Raw genomic sequence first — 16849 nt, 5'->3', positions numbered from 1 at the left:
GACAGGTGCAGTAACAGAGTCAAGGTTACTGTTTTGATGACTGACTTTTGTCGTGTTTCAGAAGGAAATATTCTCCATCCAACATGCGCATATATTGTTGTTTTGTAGCCATCTTTACCTTCTCTAATTCCCACATATTTTCAATTTCCCCAGTCCATTACTCCTTTATAGGGTAGTTCTTTTTGTTTATTTATTTTCCTTTGATTCTGTCTTGGACAAACATTACAATCACGACCCCTACTGGGTGCATGTAGTTTGCACATGCCTAATATCCTCAATGTCAGCAGCTTCAACCCACCCAGCAGAAGGCCCGAGGGTCTGCTTCTGAGAAGATGACAGCCCAGAAAGCCCTACTGAGCAGCTCCACATGGTCACCACCATGGCTCAGAACCAACTTGACAGCAACTAACAACAAATAACAACACAAGATAACATAATGAACAATTTTTAATTTCTCAAGACAATGCTTCCATTTGAGGTTAATTAAATCATTTTGATTTTCTTTAGAACCAAGTAGAACCCAGCTTTGGGACAGAGTCACCTAAACATCCCCTAATACTAATGCATGAGTTATATACCATAATGTCAGAGGAGAGAACGTTACTGCTGACCTTCGTAGGAATTCTCCTTATGCCCCCTTGCTAGAGGGCTGAGAGCCTGTTAAACTTTGTGACCTACTTCTCATGGCTGTAAATGCCATTCTTATTCATAGCAACATTGAATGCTTTCCTGGATTTTGCTAAACTATTTACCACAATGATACATGCAAAATTGCATTCCACAGCTTGATTGTGTGCTGCATAAAGAACTATATTGTTCATCAGTCTAAAGTGCAATGTGATTCACTTTCATTGAGAGGCAGCTTGTTTCCACAGTATGCGAATGGGAGGAGAAAACACCTTATGTTTTCAGTAAAACACTCATTAGTTTTATAGCTGTTTTCCCTTTTTCAGAGTTTACTTCTTTTCTTTTCTTTACTAACTAAATCACACTCTAATGTCTTCCAGGCATAATTTCAGTATTTATTTTGGCCTTTTAACCCAACGTTAACATTTAGCCTGATTTTAATCTCTCACTTTCTTACATAATCTTCCCTAGAAATTGGCTGTTGAATGAAACTGATCCTCATAAGAAATGTACAAGCACTGCAAGGAAAAGATATTAGCATTTCAGATTATGAATGAATTCCATTTCCCAATGTGTCTTTAAGGTGAAATGTCCAGAGTCAGAAGAGTTAGGTCCAATTTGTATCTAATGTCAGTAAGTCAGATATTGGGCTTCGTGTATAAAGTGTGCCTTTCTATGCGTAAGATATATTAAACACTTTCAGACACACTAAAACACCTTTATCATAATAATAGTAATGTTTTGCTGGGTATTGCAAAGCAGCAACCATTTGTCCTTATGGACCACTGTATGTATCTCAAAGTCTTAAAACAGTAAGCTTTCCAGGGGTTGGTTACTATGTGTGGGTTGTACAAAGTCAGGCGTTGGTAACCTTGGGACTACCTGCCTAGAGTCCATTTAGGAATGAATCAGGATTGAAAATTTGGATGTTAAACTTTTGTTCATTTGAATACTCCCTATTATCTCTTCCCTTCCTTTATCTGTTAGAAGATTAGCAAACACTTTCTTCTACTATGCTTATCATTTTCTAAAATATTAAAATATAATCAATACTGAAAAATATCTTTGTTTTGTTTTTTTTATCTTTTACACATGTGAAAGTCGACATTCAAGTGAACTCTGAATAGCAACAAGAGTGTGCGGTATTTCCAAAGGCACTGAGAGTCAGCATTTCTGCTCATGATAATGCTTCAATAGCGCTTTATTGCTAGGAAGAGGAAAAGCACACAATACTTTAGCTACCCAGAAAAATTATTTGCAGCAATATTCTTGGTATTGATTATAGAAAAAATGGCTTATGAACATCCTCAAATACTTCCTATGTTTAATGTCAACTGAACGCTTTTAAAATGATTGAAAACAAGAAACATAATATAATTAAACCATATGAATAATACTCAGAATCATATTGATAATTGAAAGAACAAAATGGCTATAAGAATTTCATAAAAACATCATTTCACTTGTACAGTTAATTTTGTACATATCAGTTTAAGATGATATTTAGAGCATATTATTTTGCATATAACTGGTTTTGTGGGATATTGTTCATAAATTCGTTCAGCCATGCTTGCCTTAACCTTTCCTACCACAAAAGATTTTATGACTGTTAAGCTAGGAAGACTAGTTTGTGAACTTTTCACACAAACGTATTGCTTTTCATCTATTGAACAGTGCAACTGCAGTATAAAGATTTTTGAGGATTTTACTATACATAGGAACACAGAAATGTAGAAGTAACTATAAAAGGATGTAAGGTTAAGGGAAGAAGTCTCATTTGTGTTGGGAGATAAGACAACTTATTCATGTGCCGACAGAACATATCCAAGAGAGAAGGAATCTCAAAAAAGAGCAGAGAGTGATGTTCTTAAGTAGGTAAGACATATGGGAGACAATTTATTAGTCTAAGGGTCAGCCCTGGATAGGATCAGAGACCATCCTTTGTTAGCGATAGGATGGGAGGGAAAGGATATGTTTGACATGAAGGTAGATTGATGCACGTGCTGGCACAAGTTGTTATATTTTATTTCATCAGGTAATGAAAAGAAAGGGCATTAAATGCAAGTAAATAAATGCAAAGAACTATTCCTAACTTTGAGATGAGAGGAAAAACCCTGCCTTTGGGTTGATTCAAATGTAAAGGGACCCTTGAGGGCAGAGTAGAATTAATTGTCCACAGTGTTTCAGAGGCTATAAATCATTATGGAAGCAGACTGCCTTATCTTTGCACAGCAGCTGGTGGGTTTGAACTGCAAACCTTTCAGTTAGCATCCTTACCCTTAACCTACTGCACCACCTGGGCAGCTTTTTAAGAGAGAAAAAAGATATGGAACTCTTATTTAAGAAAGTAGGAAAACTACATCTTGATGGATTTCTGTGCAAGTAAAAAAATTAATAGCAAATCAAAGATACTTTTTTTGATTAAGTGGTAAAATCGATGCATTTATTATATTTGAATTGTTCCCCTTCTTTTGCATTGGGAAGAAAGATAAGACTGTCTACTCCCCCCCAAATTTAGTCTCAGAAACCCACCGGGATAGTTCTACCCTGCTCTATAGGCTTACTATGAGTCAGAATCGACTCAAAGGCAGTGAGTTAAATTCTTTTGCATTTGATCATGTCAGATGTTGTCCACATGCTATATGGGGACAGGGTTCAGCTTTTGAGACTCCTTAGACATAAACTGTCTCCAATCTTCCTTCTTTCCATTAATGTTGAGTCCTCACTCAAGTAAAGATCCATGTATGCCATTTTATCAAGTTTTGCGTGTTTTTCTACTCTCGTTCAGCTGCTATGGATGTAGACATAAAGTAGGTAAGTACAATGAAGACAGATGGGACAAAGAGACTGAAAGTGCTTGTGAAAGCAGCTAGCCTGGGTAAGGATGCAATCAGGGATTGAGGGGTAAAGCAATAGGCAAAGGAAGAGAGTCAATTGATCAATAGTCCTATGCAGCTGCAAATATTGGAGATCAGGTCAGAAGATGGAATAAATTGGAAAGAAAGAAGACAGTGATCAAAATGTTTTCATGGGAATGAGATTATGGAATCGATACAGACATCAGTAAAACAATTATGGTATGGCATAGTTGGTTACGAATTGGGTTGCTAACCACAAATTGAGCAGCTCAAACCCATCAGCCACTCATGAGCTTTTTGATCCCATATAGATTTACAGTCTCGACAACTCACGGGGGGCAGTTCTACTCTGCCCTATAGAGTCACTATGAGTTGAAATCCACTCAATGGCAGTGAGCCTGGAATATGTGCCGGGCTTTGAGAAAATGTCAAAATCAGTAAACAGGAAGTCAGGGAATTAGGTGGCTGGTATTTTCAAACAATGAGTAGCTGGAATCTTCAAGCAAATGTCTATTTGGGTATTGTCTCTAAGAATTACATTAGTACCGGAACTGGAAAGAATCATATACAAAAATATCAAGAAATTCAGGCACTGTCCTGTTGTAGGCCACAAAATATTATGCTTTCTTTAATCCTTCCATGACTAGTTCAAGTGCAACTTTGTGGCAAGATGGATAACTTAAAGCACATGCCATTATATACTTATAGGTCACCTTACACTCTGTGGACAAAATAAGCAAGGACGACCAAGCCATGCCCAACCAATGCCAGGTTAAAGAAAACCAAGCAACAATTTCCCTTATTCTTATAAATACCCATGATCACTTTTAAGCCCCTAAACTACCTTAGTAGTCAGTACATTTTAGCTCAGGTAACACTGAAGCAATGGTGTGGGGGCCACATGTAACCAATTGCTGGTTTTTATGAGTCGTGGACTGGTGTGGAGTTGAATTCTGCCCCCTTGTGTAGCCAAAAGAGAAGCCTCAGCCTCCACACGGTGTCTTCAGTTGGCGTCAGAAGCGGAGGCGTTGCAATGTCTTCAGACTCCAGAAAGCACAGGGCTTTGTGAGAAAAACCACCTCAGGGCAGGAGAAGTTACTTTGATTCTTAAATGGTTACGTTGGTGGGTTTTATCTGCAATGCCTCAAAGGATTTTCTCAAGAAAAACTCGTGGACATTGAGTCCCTGCTGACTCACAGTGACCTTGTAGGACTGGACAGACTGGCTCTTAATCTCCAAGACTGTAACTGTTTATGGGAGTAGAACCATCTAAACCGGTCTGTCTCCCTCATAAGGGCTGGTGGTTTTGAACTGCCACCTTGCAGATCAAAGCCCAATGGAAAACCACACCACCCCCAGAGCTCCTAAAGGAATTTCAGACTTACTAAACTGATGCTAAGGAGGAAAAAAACTGCTTCTGGAGTGGCCTGGAATAAAAGCCAGACTGGTTAAACAGTGTTTGATGGAAGACCAGAGCTTGGGGGAATCCTCCAGTGAGAAGCCCAAGTCCATATGCATATGAAGGCTACAGTCTAAATTCCCCACTGTCCGTGGTTCTCAGCCATTCAGCAAAACCCAATAATTCACATTCCTTACTCTACCACCGGCCCTTACCAGGGAGAAGGACTGGGTTAAGATGGTTCTACTCCTGTAAACAGTTACAGTCTTGGAGATTAAGAACCAGTTCTGCCCGGTTCTATAGGATCCCTGTGAGTCGGCATTGACTCAGTGTCAATGAGTTTTTCTTGAGAAAATCCTTTGAGCCATTACAGAAGCCGTTCATCCGCTCAACAGTGTATTATTATTCTAAGCGCCCATAGTAAGGTTCTTCCGTCTATAGGTATAAAAATCAGACGAAACTATGCTTGTAATATTTATTCATTTCCAGAACTCATTATGCTTTTGATGAATTACTACATTTCTCTTCCCTCGCTTTTGTTACTTCAATAAACAAACATATAAAATAAAGTGAAAAAGTGCCAAACAACCAGAGGGTGGCGTGCTGTTACCCGTTTCAGCTTTGTGTTATGCCCCAAATTCCCATGAGGTATAAGTATATTATGCAATTCCTGAAACTGTGCAGAGAGCTAAAAAAATGGTCAGAACACTGTAAGTTCAACAGAAGCGGAAAGAGGCTTTTCAAAAGTGAACACATATTCAGAGAAGTCACCAGTTTTTGATATAACAAACACAATGACTATCGTCTGATTGGCCTACCTCTAAATGAATGGGATTCCAGTGCAATCGGATGAAAAGATGGTTACGGAGAAATCTCGCAGCGACGATGGTCGGATCTAAGTGAAGAAAATGGCAAGTGAGGATGCCAATCAAGAAGCAATATGGAAATATCTTAAATCATAGTTTTATTGTTTTGTCAGGTATTATGTAATGTTTTTCATTTATATTTTAAAACGTTTTCTTATGACATAATCTAGTTGTGTGCACTTCTTCCTACTTAGCATTAATTGTATGAAATAATAAACTATCTTATGGCATATTGGGTTTTTAATATTAAAAATGGTCATTGGGCACTGAATTGGTTGTTACATCATTTAAAGCTCACCACTGCCCACTGCCATTGAGTATATTCCAACTCTTAGTGACCCTACAGTCTAGGGCAGAAGTTGGCAAACATTTTGAGAAGGAAGAGCTAATCCTACCCCTCACAACAACTTAAAAATACATTTTTAAAATATAAATAACTATATTTTTACAAACAAATGAAATCACCATTAGCTGATTAATATCCTTGAAATGTTTCGATTTTACTTCGGAGACGCAGTATGTACCAAAAGAGCCGCACACAGCTTGAGAGCCGCAGTTTGAAGAACCCGGGGTTAGAGAGAGGAGAGGGAGTTTACGGAGTTCTGTGGATCTCAAACCTAGGAACTTTAACCTAGCTTAGATGGCCGGGGCAGGGAGGGTGCAGTTGAGACAACTTTTGAAGGATCTCACCACATCAAATGGACGCCTACAGCAGACCTCAATGGCTGATACCTGAGTAACCTCACCCTTAAGACTCTTTGCCAGACTGAAGAACGACAGGTTCATGACTATTTAGGACGAGTTCAATGATTGAGGCCTTCAGTGTGAAAAGGCCCATGGATAGAAACCAAGGGTTGGGCCTGTATCAAATTCAGGTGGCAGCAGAGGCACTGAGGCTGCAGTAAGAGACTGGGAAACACAGCAGGCTTCCTGGCCCACAGGAGTAAAGCTGAGTTGCTTTGAGGCAGGAGGCCTGCTTGCAGAATGGAGGGCCTTTGAGCTACTAATCAGCGCTAATGGAACTTTTTTACACTTGCTAGAACTGGGCCAAGGTCAAGGGACTGTGTGATAGGGAAGCTGAGAACTAGAGAGAGGCATGCTGAGAAGAGGTGCTACTGCAGATAAATGGACTGTATCCTTAATGTTTTCTAATCTTTATTTATTGCAACCTGTTAAAATCCCTAATACACCCACATCATTGTGAGTGTTACGTATGGGTTCCGTGTGATCCTGGCAGCAGATCATTGAACCCAGTAGAGATGGAGAGTGGTCTGGGAGAGACAATTGGCGTCACAATAAGATAAAGAAGGATGGAGGGGGGAGGCCTGCCTGACCTCTCCCTGCAGCCATCAGCCTTGGGCTGGAGAGGAGTGGAATTCTCCTTCTCCTTTCTGTAGCCAAAGGAGGTCACACTCGGCCTCCACACCATTTTTTCAATCACTTTCTGCATTATTATGATCCCTTTTGTGTATTACTCCTCCATGTGGGGAAATCCTACTAACAGTGTAGCGTCACAATTTAGGCTTCTGCAATTCTCCGGATTTTGAGTTCTGTTATTCTGTTTTTACACTTTTTTTTATCCAGCCCTGAGCATCACCTCATCTCTTTTGTGTCCCTGATGCAGTGTTTTGACCATAACAATCATATTTCTAGAATATTCACCATCACAGTTTTCATCAGAATGTCTTCAGTTTGTCTATAGTTCTATAATTTGGCAGGCACCACGGGAAGCATCACGGTGTTTAAGCACCATGCCATCATATTTCATCTCTTTATTCGGTCATTTTCATTTATGATGTTTATGTTTCACTAGTTTAAACTGTAATGAGAGATTTTGGTTGGGCTTTCTATTGCACTTGTAGTCAAATAAAACAAAACATATTATTTTCCTATGGAAAACTGTTTAACCTAGAAATCCCCTTTCTGTTATGGGCAAAGGGCCATAATTTGATCACCTTGGCAATTCACCTTCTATTACAGACCATAGTTTCAGTATTACTGCCATATCATAGCAACCTTTACCAAACCCAGACAGCAAAATGGAAAGCGATTTTTGCTTGGCACGCCCTCCATCTAAGTCTATAGACTTCTTAAGGCATTGGTTCTCTCTCTCTAGCCTACACCACATCAAAACAGCAGTGTTGGTATCCTTAAGGGACGCACATCAGGTTCCTTTGCAGAGTTCTTTGACTCTTGGGACCAAAATGGAGTGTCAAGAGGCAAGACGAGGGCTATTATCAGGTGGATGGGGGAAAGGGCTCCAAAATTCTCATCGCACAGCCCTTGCTATCCTATCCTTGCAGAATGAGCAACTGCATTGTCTTAATTGGCAGAGGGCGGGGATGGGGGAGTAGGAATCCCAGCTCAACTTCCTGGGACTTCTTTCACCAATTAGTTTTCAAGTTTTTAAAAACTTCTTCACAATAGTTGCGTGATCATGCCATTTCCTTAAAAAAAATAAACAACAACAAAAAAACTAGGATAACCCCTTTGGAATCTCTCCAAAAGTCACAATAACCTTCAGAGCTGGGTCCTCTGTGGTGAATTTACCTGACCCAGTAGGTTCCTTGGAAGCCACTGTTTTGGTTGGATTTTTGTGGGGGGAGGTCAGATGCGTAGGCATTCCTCCCCCTGAGGACAATCAGTTGCCAGACTGCTGTCCCATCCCACCACAGGGGTGGGCCTGCTCCCTGCCTCTCGGGACAATGGACAGGCTCCTGTAGGCGGAGTTTTCACCCTACTGATAATGGTTCCTATGGAGACCCAGAGACCACCCCTCATTGCTGTGTAACCTATAGTGCAGCCCCTCCCTGTGACGTATGTCTCTACCTGTCATTGGTGGGCTGGCATGCCCCCAAAAGGTATATAGGCATGGGTCAGCAATATAGAGCTCTCTGACCTCTCTGATCTCTGACTCTCTCTGACCCCTCTCCCTTCCCCTCTCTCCCTTGCTCCCTTGCCCTCCTTCCTTTCCCCCTCTCTCCACGTGGACCACCAAGCTGGGCTGAGGTGAGCAATGCTACCATGTAATGTGTCTGACTGTATTATTGTAATATCTCTCATGCTCTCGATAACTTTAATATAATACTTATATATCTCAACCGTACAATTGTGCATTACTGAACCCAGAAGTAGTATTACTGAACCAGTGAGTTCTAGTAGCAGGTGGGGCTGGCACCCCACCTCCCCCCAATGCCATTTTAATTTAATACTACAGATTTTGCTCTCTGGATTCTACTGGGAAATTTGAGGCTTGTCCCTAGCTACAGTGAGTTCCATTAAATCATCTTCGCTAACTTCAGTCTGGCTCAAAAGATCAGTTCTTTGAGCTAGCTGATCTTCCAGCAACATTTTTGGCCATCCATCAGGTTGAAAGATGGCTGAGGCCAAAATGTCCCCTTAATTTTTTCTCTTTTTAAAAAAATCATTTTATTGGGGGCTCCTAAAACTCTTAGCACAATCCATATACATCCATTGTGTCAAACACATTTGTACATTTGTTGCCATCATCATTCTCAAAACATTTGCTTTCCACCTGAGCCCCTGGCATCAGCTTCTCATTTTTTCCCCTCCCTCCCCGCTCCCCCTCCCTCATGAATCCTTGATAATTTATAAATTATTATAAATTTGTCATATCTTGCCCTGTCCGACATCTCCCTTCACCCACTTTTCGATTGTCCGTCCCCCAGGGAGGAAGGTATATGTAGATCCTTGTCATCAGTTCCCCCTTTCCACGCCGCCCTCCCGCCACCCTCCCGGTATCGCCACTCTCACCACTGGTCCTGAAGGCATCAGCTGTTCTGAATTCTCTGTGTTTCTCTTAAATTTTTAGATGCCAAACCATGTGAGAACCCAGCTTCAGTAGCAATCACATCAATGGTAACTTTGTAATTTGCCTCCACCCTCTTCTGGACTTGCACCATCGTGTCTTCGGTTTTCCCTCTCTCAGCTCATTTATTAGCCCTATAACGCCTGCATTTTTAATTTCGGGAAAAAATTTGTTTTTATTCTTTACTTTCATAGTTATCAATATATATTAATATATACATTTAATTAAATGTTACAAAAACGTCGGGATCAGCATTAGGGTTAGGTTTTCCTGACCTTCCTTCAAATGCTCCATCTAAAAACTGTTTTATGTGGGACAGCATTTACATAAACTTGTTGCAAAGCTTTAATGATTTGGGAAGATGTCCACATGAGTTTTCTTAAAATTTTGATATTAACCTTGACCTCAACATTATTATTTTTTGCCTTTGGGCCAAAAAAGGCACTCTAAAAAGCCTAATACAAAGACATCACTGAGAGGACTTGCATGCAGGGATATGTGTGAATGTGGTTGGTTTGGAAGAAGTCCGTTCATGCATGCACCTGGACCCCTGACAGCATATGATTGTTTTTACCTTACTAACCATTATGCATTTTATCAAATACATTAGCTAGTTCATGAGGCGCTCATAGTTTGACAACTGACATTTTTCTTAACACATCGTCTATTTTCCACCTTGCATCTTTCTCGTTTGGCTCTTTCCCTACAGCATGTCAATAGATACCTAATTCTGTAAATGACTCCTCTAAGCCAGTCTTCTTAAAAGGTAAATTCAGTGAAAGGAAGGGTGTGAAAAGAAGGGAGTTTACGAAAGTCTGGAAAGTTCCATCATGTTTATGCTGGAGGAGAGTAGCTGGGAAGCGAAGGTTTCCACAGTGGACAGGATACTATCACACCACGGAGCACTGTTCTAGCCAAAGTGCCAAAACTGAAACCAAACCAGTATTTTTTTTAATTACGTTTATTTTTAAATTCTGGACGTAAGATCAGCATTGATCATGATTGGGTTGATAAATGCCCTTGAGCTGATGTTTGACTCATAGCAACCCCAGGTGTAAGCTGCCCGATTGGATTTGCTAGGCTATAATCTGTCCCGAAGGAGCCTGTCAGGTCTTTTCTCTTGCAGAGCAGCTGGTGGGTTTGAATCATCAGCTAGTGGCGTGCTTAACCACATGTAACCACAGTCTTGAAACAAACACAGGCCTTTCCCCTGCTGATTGACATATAGATTGTTTAGAAATACTAGTGTAAACAATGTTGAAATAAATCATGCTCAGTGTCAGCAATTGAATTCTGTCTCCTCAAAAGATGTGTCGATTGAGCAGGGCCATGATTCTCAGTAATTTAGCATTATCCTCCACACCACGAACGGATGCCATAAACCAATAAGCAGATTAAGGATGGGATGCAACAACCCTTCATCTAGTTACAGCCATGATTCGTTTTAAGGGAGTTCTCCTGGGGTGTGCCCGGAACACTTGGTCTATTGCCACTACCATTGAGTCAGTTCTTACTCATAGTAACCCTATGCAAGTCTTCTTTACAGGAACACATAGATAGCTTCATCTTTCTCTCCTGGAGGGGCTGGTGGGTTTGAAGCACTGACCTTGTTGTTAGCAGTCTAACACTTACTGGGTAGCGTCACATGTTCTAAAAGGACAGAGAAATCCAGCAGAGAGAAGAACTTAGTACAACAAGGAAGAAGAGGCAGGAGTAGGACATGTCCTTTGGCCATAGGGTCCCTGAACTGTGACCCTCCTAGAATCCAGGGAAAATTGAGACCATGGAACATAGACACATGGAAATCTCAAAGGGACTCAAACCCCACAGATTTTAAAGGGAGACACGGGCCTTTTCCCAGAACCCACACAGAGAGAATCCGGTGTTCTGAATTTAGCCTGACAGCCTCCTGAACTGTAAGAAAATAAATTTGTTTCCTAAAGCCACCAAATCAACATCTGGTGTTTCTGTTGTAGCAGCACTAGATAGCAAAGGCATTGAGATAAGCTAAATTCCAAATTCACCTTCTGTGAATTGCCTCCTTATACTTTCTCCCTTTTTTCTATTGATATTTGACCTTTTACTTATTGGTTAAAAGAAGTTCTTTACATTGTATGAGTTCTAATTTTTAATCATATACATGTTTCAAGGAGAAGTTTTTCTAATCTATGACTTGACTGTCATCGATGATGACTGTCATCATCAGTGTGTATTTTAATTTTTTAATGTAGTTAATCAGTCTTTTCTCTTTATGGTTTCAAATTTGTATAGCATTTTCATGCAAAGGATTCTACCCTAGAGAAGCCATTCTCCGGATGCTCAAAATTTTTCAGAATTTGCTGCTTACAGCTGTACTTTACATGATGTGAGATGGCAATATAATAATATTTTTTTCCATGGGAGTAGCTGTTTTTCCTGCTACCAGTTATTCGATAATGTTTCCATTTAGTATGAATGCCATCTTTACTATGCATCATCATAGGTATATTTGAGTGCGCATATATCATTGAAGGTTTTCTGTTTTGTTCGAGTGATCTGCATAGCCACATATAGAACTATCATGTCTTGAATGCTTTAAATCTCTAAAATTTTAGACAAGTTACTTAATGAATCTAGTCCTCAGATTTTTAAACAATCTGTAAATCTAAGTTGGGTTTTGTCCATTTTAAATGAGATGACATGTATATTAGCTCCCTTGCCAAAGCCTGACACATTGAAAGCAATTGCTTGAGTCCATTAACAATATTGATTGAACACATCATAGGTACAGGCGTCTGTTCTAGGAGTTGGGCACGGAGCAGTGAAAAAGCCGACTATGGCCCCATTGTCATTGTACTTACATGTTAGCAGGGGGGGATAATAAGCGACGAATAGAGCAGGTTCTGGTGAGAGTGAAGCACAGTGTTATTGGGGAACAGTGGGTGCTGTGTTAGATTGTGGGTTCAAGAATGGTTTCTGTCGAATCATGCAATGCTATTTGAATAAGTAACCGAATGAAGTGATGAAGCATGCTTTGTGGCGATCTGGGATGAAATGGTTTTAGGTACAAAGAGGGGTAAAGTTAACTTTGGTGGCGCACGATGGCACTTCCGTTCAGGGAGCAGTAAGGTCAGTTGGGTAGGAGCAAAGAGAGTGATGAGGGAAGAAATGAGGGAAGAAGCAGACCCAAAGGAGTATGTATACACACATGCACACGCACATACCACTCGGAAGATGTATATCCTTTTATTAAGGAGATTAAATGTGATGCCACCCGTCCTTATTTAACCTATGGACTTTAGATTCTGTGGGTAAGTATGGCACAGGGAAGAAGTCAATCATTCACAAGCATACTTTTGAATAATGCCTGCTACACACATTTTCTTTAAATGTTTACAGTCTGGTGGATGGCTGCCTCTTTTGCTTCTATAAATGGAACCCTGTTACCATTCAAACTCTTAAAAACATTTGTATGGAGCAAGACAAAGCAGTATGCTAGCACTCAAATCCACGTCTCTGATTTGAGCATGTCCCATCGCTGAACTGCAGCATGTCCCATCGCTGAAATGTGGACAGGAACCCCAAGCACATAAACCTTCAACAGTTCAAACGTCTTCTACTGACACCAAAGCTGCACCACCGTTGGACCACCAGATACTTCAGAGGTGCCTTTTCCCAGGACTTCCCTCTCAGCAGCCTTTAGAACCCCAATTCAGTTCCCACTGGTTTCTGAAGCAAAATGAAAACACAAAACAGCAACATTCTTTCTTTGCTGCTAAAGTTCTCTCCTCCTTTTAAACTCCAATTCTCCTGTTGTCAATAAAAGTGCTAGTAGAGAAGTGAGAAAGTAGGACACAGAAGAGAAAGAACTCCATAATGGCTGCGTTATCAGGCAGGTCACTGCTGTGGGCACATCACATCCGATCTAACAGGGGAGGCTCAGGCAAACAGCCTAGAGCAAGCCTCAAAGTTATTCCAGCCAAAATTGCAAAGAAGCTGTGGTGTTTGTCCTCAATGGCCACTGGCATTAAATCTCTGACATTGCCAGCACGACCCCACAAGAACAGGTGTTTGTTGCAGGATCCTACTGCTTCCGGTTGCAGACAGTGAGGGCCACGCCAAGCCAGGGTCTTTCAACCTTGGGACTATTGAGATTTGGGTGGGGCACAATTCGGTGGGGTGGAAAGCATCCCTTATATATTTTCTTATTTCCGTGAATTGAAGGTACTTTCCAATACCCAACCAGTCTAATGATATGGATCATTATCGCCACATTTTTCCACTAGAAAAGAACATCTGGCTAACAACAGAAACATGGGTGAAGAGAGACAGTGGATGGTGTAAGAGATGAAAATAATAATTTACCCAGGGTCCATGAGGGTGGCAGGGTGGCGGAGGGAGGGGGGGTGGAGTGGGGAAGCTAATTTCAAAGGCTCACGTAGAAAAAACGCTTTGAAAAGGATGAAGGCAATATATGTCCACATATGCTAGATACAATGGATGTAGAGATTATTATGAGAGCTATAAGAGCCCCCCAATAAAACGATTTATTTTCACAAAGAAAAAGAAAAGAGCATCATGCTGGGTAAAGTAGTAAAGGGCAGTAAAACTGAGAGAAATGAGATGGGTGGACAGTAGGCACCACAATTGAATCAAATATACCAAAAGTCATGAAGATGGCGCAGGCCCAGGCCGTGTCCTTACTATACATCACACCTCTCTGAGCACGAGTCAAGTGAATGACAAGCAACAACCAATAGCCACAAAGATGTATCTTTCAAATGCAAGTGCTAAAGCTAGTATATAATCCACCTTCTAGCTTGCCACCGAAGAGCTCCCCAAATCTTTCTATATGACAGTCTTTGCATTATAAAGTGACTCCAGGCTTAATCCCTACCGATCATTCTACTAGCAATAGGCAGTATCCTTGTTACACTCAGATCAATGATGGATCCAATTCTAGAATCCCATTCTACTTTTGAGAAAGACTTTCACTTACCGCAGTCCTCCTTCTGGCTTCCCCAAAATCCGAGTGTGAGCTGAGAATTAGCATGAAAGTGTTTTATGTAGAAAGTTATTCCGGAGCCTGTATATTACTTGTTGTCCAGTGAAAAAGTAGGACGGAGATATAAAAAAAAAATGGAACAATAAAGGATTTGTTTTTGAGTCGCTAGTTTATGAGATTAGCTTGGAGTCAGTCCATCTGGAAAAACTGTCCCAACTATTATCTACTCAAGGAAAAAAATAAGTTTTGTTCTGTCTCCTGACTCCCCACTCCCACTGGCTGACAGATGTCTCTATAGACATTAACTCCCGGGAACTTCAGGGCCATTTCAGGCAGAGGCTGAGCGCAAGCCCGCAGGTAGAGAGGTGCAGGTGCTTGCCGAAGTGTGCCCTTGGCATGTCCTGAAGTGGCGAGTGCAAAGGAAATATGGGAAGACCCTGACAGTAGCGGCTATCCTCCTCCACACCTCCGCGGCTTTTTCATCCTAACAGCCAGATAGGACCAAGCTGGTGGCCTGTTTGAAAATGTGAAATGATTTCTAGTTTCCTGTAGAAAAATCATTCCAGTCACTGAAATAAAATGAAGTAAAGGAACCCCTCCAAACCATTTCGGAATCTACCTGACAAGCTATTTCTACCAAATTCATTTGCTGCTAAATTAAGCAAATATGTGTTTTAATGGAAAAACTTACTTTTTGTGTCTCCTCCTTTGCACATTCAAGTGCTGTGGTTTAGAACGTCCTTCATTCCTTTGGAAATCTCCGATGTAGGCTGAATGCCATTCCGTCTAGCAAACCTTCGATGCTTGTCCCCTAATTGGTTGAAAGTATGAAACAAAAAATAGAAGACTCACATGTGTATTTGCACTTTAAAGAAAAGTAATTGAGAATAGTGCATCCTTACAAATGTGTCCATTGTAAATTGCTTCCCCCCAAAAATAATTTTCTGCATGTTCTCCTTTCTCTTACCTTTCACTCACTTTGCATTCACCTTACCAGGATGGTACATAGTTCTTTTGCATGGAAAGAGAAAAGGACTCAGCATAGTGGAAAATAAAAAACACATGCTGGACTGTGTCAAGGAGAGGGTTTTCTAGTTTTTGTCACATATTTTGAAGGTCCAACAACCCTCACGGGGTAAGCGTTGGGCTGCTAACCCCAAGGTTAGTGCTTCAAACCTACCAGCTGCTCAGAGGGAGAGAAATAAGGCTATCTGATCTCTTAAGGCTTTCCGGCCTTGGCAGCCCTGTGTAGGGTGCCTACAAGTTGGAATAGATTCCATAGCAACAGGTGTGCTTTGAACAGATTCTCTACCATCTAGTGATCACAAGTAATCTGGGTATTAGTTTTCAAAAGATTAGAATTGTACAAGACTCTCAATTTATATAGTCAAGCTATATATCGAACTTATTATATATTTTCAATTCATTTAATTCTATAAATCATTTCAATAAAATTATTTGGGGGTTGCATGGTAGTCTCTGATTGTATTTCTGCAGAAGATGGAGGAAGAACATGATGATCAAGGGACCTCTCCGTCTGCTCTTATTTTTACAAACCGTTGTTTGTGTGCACTGTGGTAACGGGTGGCTCTCTCCAGGTGTTCGAACTAGTTCATCTCCTAATGCCTTTTCCCATGGGCACAACTCAGCTCACTTTGATAACAAAAGAGTTTGAATTTCTTAAAACGCCTTGCCGTACATAGACCTTTTCTAGCTAGTCACATGGCTGAGAGCCCTGAGGTTCGATGAAAGAGACGGAAAACTGGGTGGGTTCTACGGAGTCCAGATGTACTTTTGGCGCCTAGTACCTTGGGTGCCATTGTCATCTTGTTGAACTGTTAACCATAAGATTGGTGGTTCTAAACCACCAACCACTCCTTGGTAGAAAAAAAATGTGACTGTTTGCTCCTGTAAAGATTTACAGCCTTGGACACTATGAGTTAGCATCCACTTGATGACAGAGTAGTACGTGTGGGGTACAAACTGCTTGAGACTCTATTATGTGCTTTTCTGACCACCACAAGAAGGCAATAAACTTTTGTCCCTTTGGGGAAGTCATTGTATCAACCTACTGACTAATGCACTGTTCTTTTTTTCATATGACTTCAATTTTGGATTCTTGGATCGAAAATGTTCACCAATAAAATGAAGATATTAAAAATCACTTCTATTTGCTTTGCTGTGTGGTGTTTATTTTTTAACTGCAACTTCTCCATTTCTCTTTTGGAGTGGACATAGTAACCGAATGGCAAGTACAGAAGAAAAAATGCACCAAGAGGACTACTG

At 40.8% G+C, this 16849-nt stretch overlaps 1 protein-coding gene across 1 annotated transcript in view; it reads right to left on the bottom strand.

The window, feature by feature from the left end:
- The window catches only part of LOC101658967 (DDB1- and CUL4-associated factor 8-like), a 141439-nt gene extending 126801 nt beyond the window's left edge, over window positions 1-14638 (bottom strand). The window contains exons 1-2 of the mRNA XM_045290788.1: window positions 14558-14638; window positions 5703-5779 (exon numbers count right to left, since the gene is read on the bottom strand). The gene's annotated coding sequence lies outside the window, so the exon portion shown is untranslated. The remainder of the gene's footprint in view (window positions 1-5702; window positions 5780-14557) is intronic.
- Between the last annotated feature and the right edge of the window lie 2211 nt (window positions 14639-16849).

This window comes from Echinops telfairi, unplaced genomic scaffold (genome assembly GCF_000313985.2).
Source record: "Echinops telfairi isolate 266 unplaced genomic scaffold, ASM31398v2 ScPeMD7_54;HRSCAF=185, whole genome shotgun sequence".
Taxonomy (NCBI): Eukaryota; Metazoa; Chordata; class Mammalia; order Afrosoricida; family Tenrecidae; genus Echinops; species Echinops telfairi.
Note: the sequence above shows the minus strand (reverse complement) of the source record. Positions and strands in the feature narration are given on the sequence as shown.